The sequence below is a fragment of the Empidonax traillii genome, unplaced genomic scaffold (assembly GCF_003031625.1).
Source record: "Empidonax traillii isolate 1590-97213 ecotype Southwest subspecies unplaced genomic scaffold, ASM303162v1 scaffold975:size500420, whole genome shotgun sequence".
Classification (NCBI taxonomy): Eukaryota; Metazoa; Chordata; class Aves; order Passeriformes; family Tyrannidae; genus Empidonax; species Empidonax traillii.
In genome coordinates this window covers 465890-474546 of record NW_020956168.1, presented here as the reverse complement: position 1 = coordinate 474546, position 8657 = coordinate 465890, and positions in this window count along the sequence as shown.

Below are 8657 nucleotides of genomic sequence, written 5' to 3'. Positions count from 1 at the left end.
GGATCACAGGCACTGCCCCAACCCAAACACGGGGCTCTGAGGTGCAGGAAAGTTGTCCCCCTTGCCATAAAACTGCAGGCCAGCTCTACAGGGCAATTTAATCTAGCAGAGGATCAGCAGGCAGCCTCAATGAGACATCCCAGCCCCACTGGGACAGCAGGGCTTGCTTTACACATTGACCACTCTTGGGCTGCTGCTCTGCTTCCAGGTAATTAAAACGGCTTAACCCTGCAGCCCAAACAGCTGCCTGCAGATCATTTGTCTTTATGCCCAAGGGACCCTTACCTCACTGTCTGCTCCAGAGAGCCCCTTCTCTGCAAGGCATGTTTGGAGGATACAAAGATTTCATCACACAGTGAGAGAGAGTGAAGGCAGGAACTCAAATCCCTTTTTTTTTTTTTTTTTTCCTAAAATCAGGGAGATGGAAAGAAAGAAGGCAGGGGAGAAGATAAAAAACACATCCTAGGCATGCGAAAGAGCAGAGGGTTTGTAGATCCTGCAACAAGAGGATTTTGAGTCTATTTCTGTGCTATGCCAAGTGTGTCTGGAGTATTCCCAGAGCAAACAATGCAATTACTTTGGATTCACACTATGCCACTGAGTTGTCAGGCCTGAGGTTCCAGCTCCCAGAGGATGCTGTGCAGACTTGCACAGAAGTTGTTATGCTTTCCCGAGGGATATGGAAGCTCTGAGAGGAAAGGCCACGTTCACTTTTCTGAGGACAGCTGTAAACTTCCCCTTCCTCTTGGGCTTCCTGGAGCTTCCCTGCCCGAGTCCTTCACTGGAGGACAGGCACAGCCAAAAAATCCCCGTCCTTCTCTCGGTGCTTGCTGAGCTCGTGAAGCCCCCGGGGTTGGGAGCACCTTGGGGAGCACACGGGGTGTCCTCTCACCCTGCAGAGAACCTGTTATTTTCCATTTCAGGGGTGCTTCTTCTTCCTGATGGGATCTCTCTTGAGGAAGGTGTGTCTGTCCCCTCATTTCCCTTTGGGGCACATCATTCTGATGCTCTCTGCTCATGTTACCCCCGTGTTTTGCTGGGTCAGGGCACGGGGTGACTTCAGATGCAGAGCTTATCACCTTTGCATTCTTGGACTGGTCTGCCCTCCACACTATTGATCTGTTTAGAGTTCCCTGTGACTGCCATAGATCTGGTGCTGTGACAGCATCAGAAACAAGAGATTCTCAAGTCTGGTGACTTCCCAGAATTAGGAAGATACTTTTGGTTTGTTTAACTGCCTCCTCTCAGAGTTTCTGCAGACACAGTTGCCAGACACAGTCCATGAGACCTCTACCCTCAAGACTGAGCCTTTGAACTCTCTTGACTCCTGCACTAATAGGAGTTAATGGCATTTATCTACGTGCTTATCTTTCTTTTCCCCTGCCTGCTTGTCACTCCCCACACTGAAGTTTCTGGGTACCTCACCACCAGTAAGGGTTTGTGGCATCCAGGTGGCATTAACCCTTTTGTCCATGATGGGAAAATTACTGTTCAAAGAAGTTGAGAAGCTCCTTTTAAATCTCTTTCCCCCTGGTTTCTCTTTCCTTTTAATTTATTTTCCATTCCTTTAATACCCATGTGGTTATTTCTGGAAGCCTTTCTCCGCTGTGATTCTGCTCGTATTTTTTACCAAGTTGGAAATGGGACTTTTTGTCCTCTTTTCTCTTCCTGTCAGCTATTTATATACTTCCATCCATCCTCTTAGGTAGTCAAGCATCCAGCTGTGTTATATCTGTCACCTTGGTACCCGAGCAACAAGTAAAGATGTTTCTGGGCAGCTGTGAGTTCAAGCAGTGGCTGCTCTAGGGGTGGCCAGCAAGTGACACTGGAGCTGCTGTGCAGCTTGTGGAGCCATCCAGGCCCAGCTGCCAAGTCCAGAGGTGGTGAAGCACCCAGGGGAGCCATGGCCAGGCTTGTCCTATCCTTCTGTGGAGCACCAGCACCGTGGGGGAGGTGTTTTTTATCTCCTAGGGATTCATTCTGCACAGTTCCTCCTTTGTTCCTCGTGTGGGGCTGGTCCCCAGCTGGGACACGGCGTGGTGGGTCAAGAAAGTCAATGGTTTGGGTTGGAATGGGCATAAAAGACCATTTAGGAACACCTTCCACTAGACCAGGTTGCTGCAAGCCCTGTTCAACCCTCCTGGCTGCCCAGCCACGTGCTGAGAGATCTTGCCCACTTGTTTCCAGCTTTTCCAAGTTAAAAATTCAGGTGCAGACCTGAAGGACCCTTTCATTTCGTTGCTTTTCCTGCCACCATGGGAGCTGGCTGACGTTTTTGGGGTGAAGTTTGTCTTAAAAAATGTACAGTGCTCTGCAGGAACTGTGTCCATATTGTCGTGTCTGCTGAAAAATGTAATAGTCTGGCTTGTGTTCTCTCTCTCTCTCTCTCTCTCCCTCTTTATTCCCTCCAGTCTGAAAAGAACAGAAGTTCTCTTAAATAGTTGTTAGTGAGTGGAAAGACACAAACAGCAGAAGGAGGAGGAGGTGGGCACACCAGGCAGGTGGAGGGTGGGAGCAAATCCGTCTGTCGGGAAGGAGGAAGAGACAGGGAGTGGAAGGAGAGGTGCTGGGGTCCCACACAGCTTGGGGGGGTGGCCCAAACCCCCAGAGAACTCCTAACCAGGGTGGGGTGAGACCCAGAAGAGAATGAATCCAGCTGGACCAGAGCCCAGAGTGGGCTGTGGAAGATGAAGGTGGGCAGATTCACAGGGATCTTTCTCCTTGGGTGTTGGAAAGGTCGGCTGTGGGGATGACTAAACCCAGGATGGGCTTGCAAGTGGGGATGTTGGGTGTTTCAGAGGGAGTTTTCCTTCTGCTTTCAGACTGTCATTTGAAAAATTTCCACAGAAATGAGGTTTCAAAAGAGAACCTTGGCCTGGCTCAATCCAGAGTGTCCCAATCCATGACAGGCAAAGCATTCCCTTCTGGCTGCAGCTCTGGTCAGTGTTTTACCATACACCATTTAAAAGAAATGAGGATCCAAACCATCCCAACCTTATCAAAAGGTTTTATGGTGTGGTTTTTTTTTTTTTTTAATTGAATTTTGCCAAAATCAGCACGTTCCAGTGGGCAGTTTTGGCTTGGACTAAATGGCACTTTCCATCAGAAAAATATGCTGTGCCGGAAATTTTTCCACTAGCTCCAGTTATTTTTCATCACATGCTTTCCATTTTTGTGGCAGCTGTGTCAGTCCTCATTTTTGAGCTGGGACGGAGCACACAGGAGTCCCCAGAGAGCAGTTGACCTCCTGCTCTTTGAAGACGGGGATGATTCACTGGAGCTCTCCCCAGTGGCACAGGAAAATCCATCTGCCCTGCTGAGCATCCACAGCCTTTGGAACGTGGCTTATTCCTCCCTAAGAAGGAAACAGTGGGCCTGGTGCTGATGTAGTTTAACAGGAGTCAATGAAATAACTATGAAAGTCAATGAAATATGTCAATTGAGGCCAACTGGGCTGTTTAACCCTCAGACTCTGGGGCTGGTTTCTCCAGCACGAGGCTGGAAGATGGGGTGCTGGCTCTGGGCTGGCTCCATGCTGTTGGCTGTTAATAGATCTTCGTGGTGAGCTGATTGCTCTTGGGTTCTGGCTTGTCTCTCAGCAATCAAGGCTTGGGGAGCTGTAGGTTCAGAGCAAATCTGTGATGGAAGGGGTTCAGGCCTTGGAGCTGCCTGCATTTCCCATCAGAGCTGTTGGTATCCCAACCTCCCTGCTCAGGCACCCCCCATATTTGGGAATAAAAGTGAAAATGTGCTGAGAGAGGCCCCCAAACCCAACCCAAACAGCAGCAACCCGAGTGCAGATGGCTGTGTTTGAAGGGACACCTTTGCACCTGGGCAGGAGAGGTGGGGTGAGTCACTCAGCACAGGCTGTCATTCCACCCCCTGAGTGGCGTTTGTCATCGAGCTTCCCGGAGTGTTACATCCCAGCCCAGCTCCTCCCTGGGGCTACCTGGAAGCACAAAGCTCGCCTTGTTTGAGAAGGAGATAATCAGGTGTGGAGAAACCCTTAGTTTCTCTTCCTGGAAGTTGATCTGTGCCCCTCATTGCACTAAGGATGTCCAGTTCTTGAGTCTTCATCAACACTTACCCCTGTTTACCCCCCCAACAAGAGCAGTGCTCCCACTGAGAGGTGTCCAAACTGAAATGTGGTGTGCTCCCCGTTTTCTGTGAACTAAAGCAGGCAAATCAGCTTTTTTTTTTTCCTGCAGAAGTCCCTCTGAACTCCTGCTCCTCAAGACTTGCCCTCACCTTTCTGGGCAAGCAAAGCATCCCAGGGCTGTGACCAGACAAGAGCATGACCCTGGGTGGGAGGTCTGGGCTCTGACCCTCTCTGCCTTCCCCCACTTCAGATGTTCATGCACAGGCTGCCTTTAATGGGTGGTCTTGTCACTTGTTTACAGCCCTGGGTCTTACAGGCTCAGCGTGCCCCTCTAAGCCCCAACTGTTCAGCCCTTTTGAAGCTCAGCAGTCCCTCCCCAGACAGCCTGGATGGAGGCTGTGACCTCAGGAGATATGGGAGCTGCATCTCCACCCAGCATGGGGATCTCTCTGCCAGCCACCCTCTGCTCAGCTCCATGGGGAGGGTGACTTTACCATTTGCATGAGTGGTGGGTGGGGCTGTGGGGCCTTCCCAGAAATGCCTCCATCCCTGCTTCCCGAGGTGAGAATTGCCACCATAATATGCAGATGCCCACATCCAACCAAGCCACCCAAGGGAGATTGCCGGTGCTTGCCTGGGTGGCCTTGGGCACATCTCTTTGTCATTCAGCACCTCTGATTTCCCCATCCCTGAAAGCAGGGGTAATAATGCTTTCCTGCCTCTCAGGGTGTTGGAGGATTAATTAGTTACTGTTTGAATGAAAGCCTTTTGAATTTGCAAAGCTTTCCATAAATATGCAGAGCTGTTCCTACAGATGGGGCCCAGGTAGGACTGAAACCCTGTCTGCCTCTGCACTGTGAAGATCCTAAATCTGGGGAGAGGTGAAATCTGTGGAATCAGTTCCTTGCACAGGGACTTGGTGATGAGAAAGCTGAGCAGCAGCAAGGCTGGAAGTCAGGCAGGGCACTGCATTTGGGTGTGTTTGTGCTCGCTGTTCTTTTTACGGGGCTGTTGTTCCTGGGCAGGAATCCTTGAACAACCCGGAGAGAGCTGGGAGGTCTGAGCCTCTTCCTCTTCCCCGCAGAGATGTCTCTAGGGCAAGATAAAACACATTAGGAGAGAAATCACAGGCAGTCAGCCAGGCAAGGGGGTCTGTCCCTTGCATCTGTTGGTGCCATGTTTGCACTCGCGCTGTTTGCAAAGATCTCTCCTCAGTTGTCAGCCACCGGAACGCACATCCCGTTTTTCTGGTTAGGGAAAAAACTCGGCTGTTTCTATCTTGGAGCAAACTACAGAAGAACTGAGCCCTGGCATTCCCACTTTTGGTTAGGAGAAAACATTCCTTTTTAACTCCAGGAGGACAGGGAAATCCCAGCAATGTGTTATGTCCTGGGAGATAATGGGAGGAGAGACAAAGGGAAGGCAAAACCACGGAGAGAAAGCTGAGACTGTTAACGTGCATTTAAAACTGGAGGAAAGTGGGAGTTTTGATCCTCTCCATGAAGATTACAGGCCTGGCCAACACCAGCGTGGTTTGGCAGGGATGTGTTTCTTCACCATGTTTTGGGCAGGAGGCCGCAGTTTGTATGCTTTGGTGATTTCCTGTGGCCTGGCATCTCCCCCTGTGATAACAGGGGCTGGATTTGGGTAGGGACAGAGGGAACTGGGTGGTGGGGGCAGTCAGATGAGGGCTGGCTGTTAACCCTGGCTGAAGTCACGCCTGAGTCAGCAGAGTTTCGGCTTTGTCGCGTTCCCACTGTGGAGGCGAGTGAGTCATCCCTGATCCAGCCCAGAGAGCTCCCCGATTTCCTGCTCCAGCTCCGAGCCCTCAGCCCAGGGAGGAAAGGAAGGATCTGCTGTTCTCTTTTTCTGTGCCGTCAAGCTTATTTTTGTTTTCATCGAATCTCTTCAGTCTCAAGTTCCTTCATTTCGGAAATGAGGCTCTCTATGGGTTACTATCTTGATCCCTCTTCACAGCTTCTCATTAAATCCCTCCTCCTTAGCACCTGGAGAGCTCTAATAGGGAGGATGTTTAGCACTGGACCAAAACTCCTTGAACACCATCCAAGGCTACAAGGAAGCCCAAGAAAGAGGCAATGCAGAGAAAACACTCACTTACAGGTGGGGACTCAGCCCATCAAGATAAGGTCTCAGGACAGTCTCAGCTTAATTAGCTTCCCTCTGCTCAGTGCTCCAGCTTCTTTCCCCTCCTCCACACTTGATTTTCCAGCTGTACTGTTCTTTTCTTCCCCACCCAACCACCAAATAAGCATTGGCTCTGCATGTGGTCCCCTTTCTCAGTCTTCTCTCTCGCTTACAGGTCAGAGTTGGTAAGCAAAGGACACCTTGGTTTTCTCCTTGCTGGCAGGCAACTCACTCTGGAGAGAAGGGTCTTGAATTTTTTGTTCTTTGCCCTTGCCTGTCCAGGTGCCCACTTTTCCCAGTGCAGAATTATGATCCTGGACATGTCCACTGGTGCATCTCCAGAGAGGAAACGGTGCCTAGGGATGCGAAGAGGCGAGTGAGAGGCCTGGGATGTGGTGGTGGTGGTGTTGGAGAGGCACAAGAGGTGGGGGGAGGAGAATTTGTAAGGCTAAAACGGAAGGAGGGCAAGCCAAAGGAACAAACATGACAGGCACCAGGTGGAGAGGCAGTTCTGTCCCTGCTTGTGGAGGCAGGTAGAGGGGCAGAAGGAGAGGTGACTTGGCTGCAAGAAGTTGCACAAGGCCACAGGAGAAAGGAGATGAGAGCTGTGAACCCAGGCACTGGAAGGGCGTGAGTAAGAGAGCGCATGGTGGGAAAAGAGCTGAGGAAGGAGCTGGAGTAAAGTCCGGTCCAAAAGGCCTCGGGGGGGAGAGGCAGCACGGAGGGGAGAGTGCTGAGCAGTGGTTCATGTCAGGTGGAGGCACAGGGCAGCCTGCTGGGCTGCTCAGGTGTGTGGCAGCCTGCTGAGCTGCTCAGGTGTGTGGGAACTGGCAGCTCTCTCTCCCCAGGATTAGCTGACGTGCTGGTGGGGCGGGCCGGGCTCGGGCTGCTCCGCGGGGACCGGGAGCCTTTGTGCTTTGTTGCTGAGCATGGGCTTTCAGAGCTTTATTGCAGGAAGGCCTTTCCCAGCGCTGTGTCAGCTCTTTCTGCTCTGCCAGCCTCCCTGCTCTTGCCATGGGGCATGGGTCCCCTCCCCTTGACTTGGGGGGTGAAGCAGAGCAGCTGTGTGAGAGCCAGGCAGAGAAGGGAGAGCCAGGAGCAAAGGCACGCAGTTGTTCCCATCCCACTGCTCTGGTTTGCAGCCCTTTTCCTGGAGAACCAAGAGGCTGGCTGCAGCTGAGGCTGTTTGCAAGGTTGAAGCACAGGCAGCAAGATCTTTTGGTCTGGTCTGGTGTTCATCTCTGGGTTTTGCTGTCTGTTCGGTCTGTGGCCCATCACTGGCCTCTGCTTTTCTTTATTTCTGTGAGGAACACCTGGGACAAACAAAGCCTTGGTCTTGCTTAGGGCCTGTGTGTGAATCCCAGTGGTGGCTCAAGGAATAGGCTTCCCAAACCGTAACAGAGAACAAGTGGAGCATCAGTGGATCAGGCCCTTTGGGAAGGAGCTTTCGTTCAAGTGGATCCTGAGGCTGCTTTGTGTTCTATTTACCCGAGGAGGGAACACTGGCCAGGCAAGAGAAGGCAGCCCTGCTATATCCCAGAGGCATCTCCACTGCCCTGACCCAGTGAAGGGCTGGCTGAACACCTCACTCAAGGCATTGAGTGGTCCTGGGATCACAGTGTCCCTGCTGCCCCTGCTGTGTGCTGGCTCTGGGGATGCACCAGTGACCCCGAGGAAAGGGCCCCGTGTGTTTTCCATTTGCAAGCCAAAGCCAAGCCCGTTTTGGTTTTTTTTTTCATATTTGAGAGGGCTTTGGCTGAGAGCCAGCCCGGGCCAGTTGTGTGCTCTGCCATCTCCCAGTCAGATCCCATACAGCTCCCAGCTGGGGAAGGGGTGCTTGGGTGGTGCAGTTCCTCTTGGGGTTCCCCCCACCCCGTCCTGGTGTTATCTCAGCCCTTTCATGTGCAACCATGTCACCTGGAGCTCTAATCTTGCCTCATCTCTCTCTCATCTCTCCCTTTTCTAAGGCCCCCTCCCCCTGTGCTGGAAACTCAGAGTCCTCTAATCCCTGTGGTGCTCAAGCTCCACACTGAAGTGGGGCAGGGCTGAATCAGTGGATGACAGAGAGACCTCCAGTGAAAGTCTGGATGCCACGGGAAGTTCGTGGGGGTGACTCACAGGAGCCCACTGACTCACTGGAGACCACTCCTTCCCAGCAGTGGGCTTCAAGCCATTGAGTAAACAGGGTGAGGCAGGCACTGTGCTCTGGGAAGAGCAGCACAGCACTGATTTAAATGCCTGGCAATCGATACAAAGCCTCCCTGGCAAGAAGAAAAGGTACCTAACCCCAACATCTTGGCCAGGCGCCACCTCACACCTTTGCTTTTTGCCACCTGAAATTCCCCCGCTGGGATTTTTAGGAGCTTCTCTCCCGTTTCCCACCCTGCCTGTAACGCACCTGTGGCTGTTGGAG